The 13162-nt window shown below is 32.8% G+C and overlaps 1 protein-coding gene and 2 long non-coding RNA genes across 6 annotated transcripts in view; 1 reads left to right on the forward strand and 2 right to left on the reverse strand.

Moving 5' to 3' along the window:
* LOC126917799 (forkhead box protein O) overlaps positions 1-13162 on the reverse strand; it is a 339440-nt gene that overhangs the window by 207988 nt on the left and 118290 nt on the right. The gene's annotated exons all lie outside the window — the stretch shown is intronic.
* The window catches only part of LOC126918292 (uncharacterized), a 263782-nt gene that overhangs the window by 106168 nt on the left and 144452 nt on the right, over positions 1-13162 (reverse strand). The gene's annotated exons all lie outside the window — the stretch shown is intronic.
* LOC126918185 (uncharacterized) lies at positions 7569-9826 on the forward strand. The gene is made up of 3 exons (XR_007711257.1): positions 7569-8422; positions 9081-9272; positions 9388-9826. It is a non-coding gene; the product is annotated as an uncharacterized LOC126918185 (long non-coding RNA).

Consider the following 13162-nt stretch of genomic DNA (forward strand, 5'->3'; position numbering starts at 1 on the left):
AATGCCATTTTCATTAAATTAAAGGGAAATTAATCAAAGAAACAGTAAATTAATTAACTTATTAACCCTTTCATTCTTGAAGTATTTAACAACCATAAACTGTCTATAATTCTTTAATAACCAATTCGTATAAATATTTTGACACGTAGAAATGTAGAAGGATTATTTGAGTGGAATAAAACTTATTTGTATTTAATAATACAATTAGCTCCTCATAAGAGTACTATTCTGCTTTATAATTCTAAATTTATAATCATACAATGACCGTGGGAAGAGGTTCATTTGAATCAATCAAAACATCGTTTCAGTCAAATTAGCGATTAATAAAGGCAAAGTAACCAATTTTAGTTCTTTAAAGGTTAAAAGACATAATTTATTTTTTATATAAATAACGATGCGATTAAAAAATGAGTGATCTTCTAAATAAATAAATTGTTACTGCTAATTGAAAACATTTGCAATATGAAATAGAAATTATATCTTGTCGGTTTTAGTTAACATGTGAAGAAAATTGAAGTATAAATAATGCTTTTAATATTTTCTAACTATTACATATTTTCGTATATTTAGTAATGTTAACATTAATGTAAATAATTCTATTGAATTAAATTTAGCAATAACGTGTGTTATGAGTATTCTTATAGCTGGAAATTACATATTCTTATGCTATATCTCTCTACGACGTTTATTCTTATATTTGATAATTTTATGTTTACAGAATAAATATATTTGTTTAATAATTTCGTGGCTTTGAGATAAAGATATAAACTTTAGTCAATTTGAAATTAAATATTAACATATTTTCTCTGATTCCTTTAATTGTGGATTTTACAACATATTTATTGCTCATTAACTTATTAATAACTGTTTTACTTTACCTTATTACGTTGTACAACTATTACTCTAGTAACAGATTATGTCTTACAATTGCCACAGATACCAAGATCAAATAAATTTTCTAAAATAGAAACCATTTGATTTACTATCTCTCTTTATTTGTATAATTAATAGACTACGGATATTTATGCAAATTCATACTTTTCTGAGTATAGTAAAAAGAAATGTAACCTAAATTGAGAATGTTTTACGTATTAAATGTTATGGTGGATACTATACTTTTAGTATTTTATCGATCTAGTCATTAAACCTGTTACTAATACTTACTAACGTTATTACGAAAGACATTAAAATTATTCGTGGATGAACTTATGAATCTTTCGACATTAAATATTCATAATTCAAATTGTCGTGCTAAACATAAGTTACAATATCTATTACATGATTTATAATATTGGTTTCCGCATTTTTCAATATTTAAATATTTGACTGTAGTTATTATGCAATTATTACGTGACACCTAACAAAATATCAAGCATGACTGATGTATCTTTTCCTCTACAATCTTTGAACCTATTAACAGCCGAACCTAATAGTGTAAAAGTATCATACAAAATTCAAAAATATTTCTTTCTACGATGTCAGCTGCATTTTGACTAGCTTGCGACTAAAACGCGCAACAACGAATAATTACAGTCAATATCTGAACTTTATTACCAACAGTAATTCCTGTAAATCATATCTACTTAGAAATATACCTATGCGACGTTCGCATATGAGCCGCAATAAATATGGCCTAAACGAGAAAGCCACTGTGTTATTCCATCCATTATTTAATGCCGGCTTAATGCCATCCATTCATCAGCGAACAATTAAGCAAACAATTAAATACGCTCGTAGCCGAGCGGGTCGCGTTCGCCCACTGATATTTCTCAGAGTGTAACGCCAGCGGCAAGTGTAAACTTTTCCGTGTTAATGTGGCCCTTTCACTCGGGAAACTCGTTATACCGTTCACACGTAACGTTTCCACGCAATCATAGTATGTACATATTCCTGCACGGAGTACACGCCTAATGCGTGGGCTTCGGGTTGCAAGGATTCTTAGAGAATGCGCGTATACGTTACGTATCGATGCTAGAACTTCGTATCGAAACCGCGCTTTCGTTACGCAACCACTATGCGTCGCAAATCCTGATATACGCCTCATGCACGATCAAAAATCCATGGAGAAAGTTACGAAAAAGGTTCAGTATGCAATTCGGATATAAAAGAATTACACAGGCCCGCGAACAATCCACGGACACCTTATACATATGCATATATGTATTATTCGAATAAATACAATAATTAAAATTCTGTCAATCTCTGATAAAATTTAATATTTGGTTAATATTTTAATGCCTTCTAATACTTTTAATTCTGCACACCAGATCCAGTGGAATTACGCTAATATGAATTACTGTCAACGTTGGATTAACCAGCACCGGATAAGTTTTAGCTGTAGAAAATGCTCGAATCGATTTTATCGCTAACATATGATATTGACGAAGAATGTGAACAATAGACAGGATCAAAAATGAAATTTCTCTGTTACTTATTTTGGGAGAAGCATTGTCCATTGTATAATTAACGTGATCTTATTATAGTGACAACAAGAAAATTGGAATGATTTGTATGTGTGCTCCAATATTGTATTTCCAGTTAAATTTTGTATATAAAAGATATTTAAGTTCGTGTTGTTTAAAATTTAAAGACTCTTCTCGAAAGTTACTTCTAGCAGTAAAGCCCATTATTCACCAAAATATCATAAAGACAAATATTATAATATTGTTCTTATTAAAATATGTTAAAATATACTGTATAATGCAACTGTAGGATATAATGAAAGATCGTTCGGTGAGCAAATGATTGAGAACTTACAAACTGTCAAATCATGCATAGGTAGGTTGTCAGAAAATTATGACACACCTCAAAGGTTCATGGTAACGTTATAAAAATTATAAATTAAAATAAAAAATTAATTAAAAATGAAGCTTAAGAAAGAAAACAATTAAAAAATTTAATTTCCATCGTTTACAAAAACTAGAAATATTTTTGGAACTATAAATTTGTTGTAAATGAATATCAAAATTTCAAACTTTTGTAAAATCAAAGCAACAAAACGGTTTTAAATTCACGTGCAAATAGATAGCTCCCGCTTTGAAGGTAGAAAGTTAAACGCTGGTTATAATTTCAGAATAAAATACAATCTGACGCAATTTTCACAAAGTCGCATCATCCAGTCCTGTGTCAACTTCTCTAGTGCAGGTCTACGATTTTCGAACCGTGACGGAATCCGGATTAACCATGCGGTGAATATTTCAAAACTAGGCTGTCCCTGCCATGCACGGTATGGTTAGATAAGTAGTATTCGCAGCGTAAGATGCAATTTTTCAAATTGCGAACCGTGTGCATTGCGACTAATCCATCATGAACGCGTGACCATCTGGATTATTATTCACGCCGTTTGCAAACCTGGAGAGAAATAGAAATGCATAAAATAGTAATAAGAATACGTATCTATTAAACGATATATAGCTGATTTCCGCGAAGTGGATGGCTGTGCCTGCAAATAATGAACGTCGCGTGAGCGCGCAGACCAATTATTCCAGGAACATCCGAAACGGAAAGAGTAGATACGAAAGAATGAATAGAGTGAGCAGAATATGCGCGCTATCATTCGAGAGACGTAGATTAGGCACCGAAATATACATAAAGTGCTATACATACATTTTGTTCAAAACCATCGCGTGAGTGTTTCTAAAAAGACGAAACCCTGTACGGAGATGAATAAAGATTCGACACGAATACAAGCAAGGCATAATTGAAAGAGAATTGTTTAGAATATAATATATAGAATTGAAAGATAAGTGTGTGTGAGAATAAAGAAAAGGTTCAAAGTCACGACAATTTTTGTCTTAATTCTTTAACTAAATGTTACATTAGAATTGTTGAGAAATAAATAAGAATAGCACATATCTTTTATCATGACTTTCAGAAGTTAAATTAATACAAATTTTGTAAATTTCTGAATTTCGTTATTCAGCTACGCAATAAATGTATATTTTTCAAAGAGAAAATAATTACTTTCTTCATAAATTAATAAATTAAAGTTGAAGAATATAACTTTCTGTTAGCTCATATATCCCTGCATACATATATCTCGATGTCTAATTTTCATTCTCGATCATTCTACTTAAACATTGTCATAAGGTGCGAAATAAAATCTTGTAATCTATTTAATCTTTAATCTGTAATCTTTCTTATTCTACTGCGTTAAATGGCAAAGTAGCTTACAAAGAATACAAAAAAAGAAATCAATCACAGCCCACGCAAGAATCATACACTGTGTAGAGAAATTCGTAATATTCGACAAATAGCTTCATAAAACATTGAAGAGATATATAAATAAGGAAAATGAAACTCTGAAACTCTAAGGTAGTTACAATGAAAGAAAAATGTGTGAAGACATTTTGAATCGTGTCAAATATGGTTAAAGTAGATATGTGTTTTAACAAACTGTCCTTCTGGTTAATGATACAGATAAATCGAATATGGTCCTCATCGATTTAATGAAATTTAGTATGGTAATAATCCTATATGTACAATAATATTATATGATTATACTTGAGGAATGTACAATTTTCCACCAGAGCATTTGGTAGGTACATAATTCAATTTTACGCTTGTAGTACATGGCTATATCTTTTCAATGAAAGTTACTGTGTAGGTGCAAATAATCAACCAATTACATTTCGAGATTTTAAAAAATCGTGCGGTATACATAGAGTATACAAACGTAAAAATTGTTCAATTTTTTGTCTTGGGTTCGTATCTAATTGAATAAACTTCTTTTCAAATTACATAAAGTCTTATAATTATGGGATTTGGGAATGTTTGATGCACATTTTATAATGAACTATATTTTTCTTGCTATTAAAATAATATCAAAAAAAGAATTCGTTCAACTGGATATGAATCCGGAGAAAAAATTCGTTGAGCACGGCAAGAGCCATGTGTGAAATTTCCGTTGTTAGTCGGATTGGCGATGTTAAAGGAATCGCGTTAGTTAAAACATAGCGGAAAGATAGATGAGGCAGGCTGGTGTGATGATGTCGTGCCATGGATATAGACGCAAACTCGCGATATTAGAAGGTGATGGAGCACGATGGAGTAGGACAGAAGGTGGGGACCGAGGAAGAAGTCCAGTGACGTCACGCACAACCTTGAGCACCGACCTCGGACAACGAGTCGCCTGGTTTATCTATATGCAAGCGACGGTTTTCTCTGTCTGCGTGGCCGCGGCAGTCGTGTGCTGACTGTAAAGGCGCTTGCGCTCTCGCGTGCACGCTCACGGACCGGGGGATACCAGGAGTGAGTGGGGAAAGGCGTGAAAATTCACCTAGACGTTATTCGTACGTGGGAATGAATGTCGTGATTGAAACAGTTCGATAGGTCGCCAAGTTGCCGCGAGGACGCATTTAATTGATATTTCGAATTCACCGAATTAATTACCCGGCGCCGCTCCGTTGTGCGCGTGAATCGGTCGTTTCTGACCGTTCATCGGCCGATAGCATAACGTTCGCTAACCGAAAGCCTTCAGAGTATTCTCCAAAAGCGTTTCACATTATTTTAATCGAATGGATATCGGAAGTTTTAGTTGTAATTTCAACTATTATTTAAAAAAAGAAAGAAAACGTTTTATCGGCGAGTAATGAAATAAGATAAATCGAAGCTCCGTATAAATTAGGAACGCTGTTCTGTTCGGTCTCTTCGAAAGTTTCAAACGATGCGGTGATTCGGTCGGCAGCGATTCAAGGCGATTTAATATGCACAGCGCAACGCCGACGTTTAAGAGAACGGTTTTTACGAGGAATCGCCAGCACACGATGGTCTTTCAAGCGACATAGAGAATTCGCGCGAGCTGCGTGACGTACGAATGAAGCGGCAGTCACATTCTTCTCGGTGGCCCAGACGCAATAAAAATAATGGCTCCGTACCAGCCAATTTTAATTGGCCACTCCACTACTACACGAGAGCTAATCCGTAATCGAGATTCGTTTTTTTCTTCTTTCTCCTCTCTAGACATGTCTGGTGCGGATCATCATTCGTCTCGCGTCTCCTTCACAAATTTGAAGGTTGGCATAGGTTGCGTTCGAATTTAATTTTGATCGCCCGACAGCCATCTACATACGAACGCATTCTACGTCGACATATATAATAAAGCCTTTTTAGTCGGCCAAATAATGGACAGTGACGTTGAAAAACGAGCGTGCCGATGGTTGTCTCTTCTTTAAACAAAGTCAACTACTATTCTTTTCGGTGCATTTAATAGAGCAATTATCACGGGAGTAGCGGACGATGTTTGACGACGCGATTATTGACGATAACCAGATTCCATATTGCGTTCATTTTTTGAAAGATTATTTTTTCAAATTAATTGTTTCAACAAATACCTATAGTTTCTTAAATTTTTTAAATCAATCAATCTCATCAATGAATCAATAATATGTTTCTAACTAAACTTCTAACTAAATGACGATAATGCTCTGTAGACAGATTACGTTGTTCATGTCCAAGTCCAACCTTTATACTGTTTCAGACTTTTAAAAAATCCCAAGGAATTCTGGAATATTTACCAAACATTTCTACTACATTATACAATCGTTCGTTAAGTGAAATGTTTGAAACTTCTTTCAATAACTTCTTTCCCTCAAGAGTAAGATTTCGCTTTTGGGTTAATAAATGAATAGTTAAATGAAAAAATATTTGTTATTAATCGCAGGACACAATGAAATAAAGTGACTCTCAATGTGATTCGTTAAATAGATTTGAGATTTTGGTAGATTCACATTTTTGATAAAATTGTCTCACATTGCCATTATGCTTGTTAATGAATGAATTGACAAAAATAATAGAGAAAAAAATCTCGATCGAACAAATATCAACAGACTATCATAGTTTTGAAACGATCCGTATTTACGTAACCTTCAATATCGATGCAATTTTTATATCACCGCATCTCCGGAGAAATTAATGCTAGTATCCGAAATTCGAACAAATTTTTCGATAGATCTGTGTGCTGAATATTCTTTTTATCCTATTAAACATCAAACAGTGTAAAATTCATACAAATGCAACATTGTTAAATACAGACGAATGCCGTGACTCACATTTTGTTCTGTTAGAATATAACAAATACATTACAATAATAAACATTTTATAGAAGTATTACACAAATCTGAAACGCAAAGAAAATATCTATAGTTTTAAAAAACCAAGTTTATATATATTATACCAATATAAAAACTTCGATGTTTTCAAATTTCACAAGGTTATTATTAAATCGCTCACGAAAGTATTTAACCACTTATAATGGAAAATTGTTAGTATATATTACGTATGTCTTATCAAATATTTTAAAATATCGTCAGTATCATTGTAATATTGTTCAGTATACGTTCTGCAAGTTATATATTCCAGATTTGTAAGAATTATTAATATTCGGATTCAAAAGTCTTAGAATAGGGATGCTATAATTTATAGTTTATAGTTTATTAATCTTTTCAAAGTAATTTACGCATTAAATAATTAGTTAGGTGAATTGGGAACTATTTCTAACATTCCCTAAACTCTAAAGTTATGTTTCCAGGAACCTTCGTGGCACTTTTTTAAATCCAAGTTCAAATTAAAAAAATCACACAAATATTCGGATTATATTATACACAGGAGGCAGCAGGAGAAGAGTGCGTACATTTTCTTGGCTCTGTATATTATTGTCACACTAATGAAGTTTCATATCTTTATTATAAATCTTTTCAATATTGAATGTACATGATTTGTAGTAAATTTCGCCTTTTTTCTTTTTGATCTCGCAACTAGTTACTTTACTCTACCTATACTACGGTAGAAGTATTAACACTTGGATCCTCTGAAAAGTAATTTATCAAATATGTTGAAAATGAAAAAAATAGGTTAAAAATTATCGATAGGAAAAAATTAATGATTGGTGTTGGCGCGCTAATTTAAGCTAAGAATATTTGTTTCTAAAAATCTCCAATGAAGTATTGCGTCGTCGTAGATAATACTGTGACTTAGAAGGTTCCGACAGAAGCTAACTGTACGACTTGTGATCTTCTACTTAGAATATTGTATGCGATCAAGGAGCAAGGCGGATATTGTTATTTTACCAAGAATAAAAGGAATATGATAACCAGAAGAAACAACCGACAGCGAAGTCTCAGTCACGTAAGCGCAACAATACAGTATCAGTCGTTGTAAATGCGCACGATGCGATGAAGACAGAACTATAATTCACGTGATTAAAGCTGCACTTTGATCATCTGTTTAGACTGCGTTGCTATTATCGTGAACGATATATGTACTTCATCGAACGTATCGTTACAGACGCGGGCGCGACAGATTCGCGGGAAGTGCGTAGTCGTAGAGCTTCTTAATAATTAATTAATTAATAATTGGCAGGATAATATTATGCAACAGAGAAAAAAAGTCATTTACTTTTGAGAATTTCTCGTAAAAAGGACACGTAAGTGATCGTATTTAACATAACATCTACGGGTTATATTTTCTTGAAAAGCTTCAGCAAATTTTATTGTATTTAGTATTTTATATTATATGATATATATTAAGTGAACGAAATATCAGGTTGATAAATAAATTGATAAATAAAATGCATATAATGAAAAGCATTCAATTTGTACTAAATATTAGTAGGGTTGTCTCGCGCGATTAGTATTATATGTATACTAATAAAACATTATTATTACGAAAAGTAATATTATTAGAAAATTTTTTTGTAATGAAATTGATAGTAAACCAAATGAAATTTTTTCAAATGCAAATCATCGGGTTATCCTATAAACATGAAATCAACATAACACTGTAATATTACATTTAAAAAAGTTGATGACCTACACTACCTATAATCTAACCTAATAGATGGAACCTTACGAATATTATTGCATACTTGATAAATTACTGTTCAGAGGATGCAGGTGTTAATACTTCTATCGTAGTACACATAGAGTAAAGTAGCTAATCGCGAGATCAAAATTATCAATACAATTTTCATAGAAACGCGTTGCTTGATTCAAAAGTTGAACCTCTGATATTTCGATCTGATTTCAACGACCGGATCCGTTTAATTAATGAAAAAATCGCAGATAATGAATATTCCCTGGCAGCATCTTTCTTAGACTCTTTGATTGCTGTCCTTGATACGATTAACGAGTCGATCAACGAAACAATCATATGATATTATCTTTGGCGTGGTGAGGTACAGAATCAGGATGATGCACTGGAAAAATCGGTGAAGGTCCTAAAACGAATTCGTCATTCTCGAATGGAAAGGAGCGTCAGCTCCCAAAAAAGAATGGGTAAAGTACACGCGCAACTAACAAAATCTGCATGCCGACAGTCGCTATAGTACAACAGAAAAACCGCTAAGACTTCTCGATAGCTTTCCATTTGTATGCTTGTTGAATGTTCCAGGAGAACGGGTTGTACGTTGAAAAGACTAAAACAGTATAGTTATTGAGAAAAGGAAATATTGAACGGACCTGGTATCGGAACGAAACATCTTTTGCTGAGAAGACGCAGACTGCTTAACTTTGCCTAAACGTGATTATGTTATATTTAGATAATGCAAATAAATAAAAATGTCTTCTAGAACCTTAGAATAATTTTATAAGTATTTGATATTTCACTAGTTGACGTATTAATTATTTTGGAAACTCTTTCCCTCAGCGTTATTAAGTACATAGATATTTATTTATTATTTCCAACTACATTTAGTGAAATAACATAACTTTGTCGTCTCAATACTTAAACTACCAACTTTTAATATAAATGACCAATTTGTAAGTATTTATTTTGATGATTATAACGAAAATACGAGTACTAATATACGTATACAATTAGCCAATTTGAATGGTTGTTATTCTATTTTAATGAAAGTTAATATAAATTGTGCCAAAAATGCTGTTATTTTAATAATTTAGTAATTTTTGAACGAATTTAGTAATTTTTGCGTCTTATGCATCCATATTTTAATTTTTTACCTTTTCGTTTTTTCCTTCCTCTTCTTTCGTGATTATACTTCAAGAAAAGTATTTAAATTAAAGATGTAAATGAAAATTAACGATTTCTATGTTTAGTAAACATTATTTCATATATAGAGTTTATATATATGCCACATCTATATTCCATATGTACATAATAAATTTTTACCTTATTTCATGCTTATAAGTTATATTTGGTACTTATATAGTCTCGGATTAATCTATTCGTTGATTCGCCTATACATTTCATCCAAAATATGGCGTAAGTATGTATCAACTATAAAACTGAGAATCAATTGAATTGATCAGTTAATCGGGGAAAAGGAGTTAGTTAATCATTCAGATGTTAATCTCTTCGATATGATAATTTCTTAAAGATTCCTTATCATATTACATGTCATTTTACTTCAATTAAAAATATTATATATATTACATATTGTATATATAAATTATATATATTATGAATTATATATCACGTTTACACTTGCACAGACTAAAATTGAGCTAATTGTAATTAATTTGTCTTTATTGTTTTTATAATTTCTAATTGTATAATTACAGAAGCTTCCAATTGAGAAACAACTCGATTAAGAGGCTAGAAGATTCTGATATAAAATTTTGAAACAATATTATATTACGAAAAAGCTATTACAATATTATATCACAGAAAAGCTGAATTTTTACTCTATCCAGTAACCCTTAAAATTGTTTTCCAGTATCTGCTGGCTTGAACTTGAATTTTCATCGAAAATTATCTGACAATTCGACGACTCTCGATTCTCGATGATAGAAGCACGATTTCCTACAGGAAAATTCGAACGTTCCCAGTCCACAATTGCAAATTCAAAATGCTTCGACGGATTATGTAACGTCGTACTCGCGTATTATCTATGAAAGTTGCGGGAACGCGGGTATCGCTTTTACATGATAGATTTCAAAGTTTCCACTAGAACTTATTAAAAAGCTGTAAATCGTTCTGGCTATCGTATCGACGTATCAGTGTAATTACAACGATAGGAAAGAGTAAGAAAGACAAACAGACAGACAGACAGACAGACAGACAGAGACAGACAGATAGACAGAGACAAAGTCAAAGAGACAAAAAGACAGAGAGAGGAGGAGAAGGAAGAGGATAAAGGAAAAAGGTAGATGTGTATGTAATCGTAATCAGTTCTTATCAACATCGTGTCGCGGCATACAGTGATCAACGGTTTAATTCTCTGGCGATATAAAACCGACGATTCGCGCAATGTCATTTTCCGCGTTCCGACGTTGGTTAAGTAATGTCGGATAGTTTAAATGTGCGAGTCTCAGCAAGACTCGCGAGTCCGTGGTCAAACACAAGCACGTATATATATATCATATATCATAGATATATATATATATATATATATATATATATATATATATATATATACATCACTCTACGTATTCTACGTACGATCGCTCCTCATGTTCAAGTAAAACAACTAATACCGAGCACGCAATACGAAAGATCTAGCACTGATTAGACCGCCATCGAAAATTGATGAAACGAATACTCCTGAATACTGTGAAAATCATGTCGCCCTAGTACAATGTGCAAATTAATCCAGCTTTTATTGAACGTCGAAGAATCCCTGCAAAAATACACCTCGTCACACACTCTTTTTCTCTCTTGTCGTCTACCTGTTCTCTTCACTCTTCACATAAAGGCAAATTTTGTATTCGCACACCGACCGAAGATAATTATTATCGACATCGTCATGACGTTTTCATAATTGATCCAAACAGTATTTCATTGGTATCGGAGAAACAGTGTTGGAAAAATTGCTGCGAAACAAGGGGAAAGGAACGTAATCAAAGAATTTAACGATGGTCGTTGTACGGTTCTACGCTAAACATGGAATGGTCGAACAGCCTTGAATCTAAAAAATTCCGACAATTCAAACGCGAGATGTTATTAAAGCGGCTCGTTTTTAGAACGGATGTAATATACATAAATGCATTTTAAATTTAATCGTCGAAGGTCGTAAGCAAATGGCTAGAAAAGGCTCGATAAATCCGTGAATACGCGGGCGTTTCGTGCAGGCTTCTTTTTACGAAGAAAAAAGAAAAAAGAACCCACCAACTGCGCAGAGTTCTCGAAATTCTGCAGACATACTGCATAAAGATATGCGACGCACAACTGGGATACGTTGAAAAAGCGCGGCCAGTTTTGTATTCGCCGCTGTAAACGTGTCGCTATACTGAACTGCGTACGACTTCAGAGAACGTTTACGTACCCGTCTTTGCGTAACAACGCTCGAGGGATAAAAATCTCGGCTAATCGGTTCTTCTCAATACCTGTGATAAAATGTACACGAAATATATCAATCGTTTATTGAAAATATCCATTCCAATTTCAAACTACGAATGGCTATCGAGACGAACAAGATTTATCGAGGAAGCCATAAAACATAATTGCAAGAAAAACACGAATCGATCCAAACAAACGCATCTGCCGTACGCTTTCGTTTCTGGCGAATCTGTACCAAAATATTCCCGCAAATATTTTCTACCAACTGTACTTTATCTTTCCATCATCTAAACCGTCGAGCAATTACAAAGATTTAACGAGAAAAATGTCAAAAATCCACGGAAACCATGTGCAATTATTAAAATGCAAGAGTTTATACCTCGTACTATTATATTTGATATTATCAATTTTTCTATGTTTTTGATACTTTAATTGCAATTTCAGTAGCGTTAAAGTTCTTAAAGTCAGTTCTCAAGAACGATTTTTTCGCCTATACGATCAATATCTGATCCAACGGGATCTATAATACTAAGCAAGAATAATAAAAACATAAAAAATATAAGTAATAATTATATATATACTAAAATTCATGAAACTAAATTGTACACGAACAAAGATGCGGCGCAAAATGTCTGAGACGTACGACTAACAAAGTAGTAAAAAAAGATAGATAATCGTTATATCGTATATCAAATTTCCTGTAACTAAATTTTTTACCATTAAATTTATTTCCATTTGTTCCATTTGAAATTTTTTATTTTTCTGTAAAAATAGCTATGACACGCGTTAATGATATGTTAAGCACTCGTCATCATTTTTTCTAAAGCGCTAGTAACGAAAATTCATCGTCTAGTCATCTTCTGAATCGACAAGAACGGTCGAGACGGTTTTTGCGCGTTAACCTTTCGCTCCAGACGGAATATCAACA

The sequence above is a fragment of the Bombus affinis genome, chromosome 1 (assembly GCF_024516045.1).
Source record: "Bombus affinis isolate iyBomAffi1 chromosome 1, iyBomAffi1.2, whole genome shotgun sequence".
NCBI lineage: Eukaryota > Metazoa > Arthropoda > Insecta > Hymenoptera > Apidae > Bombus > Bombus affinis.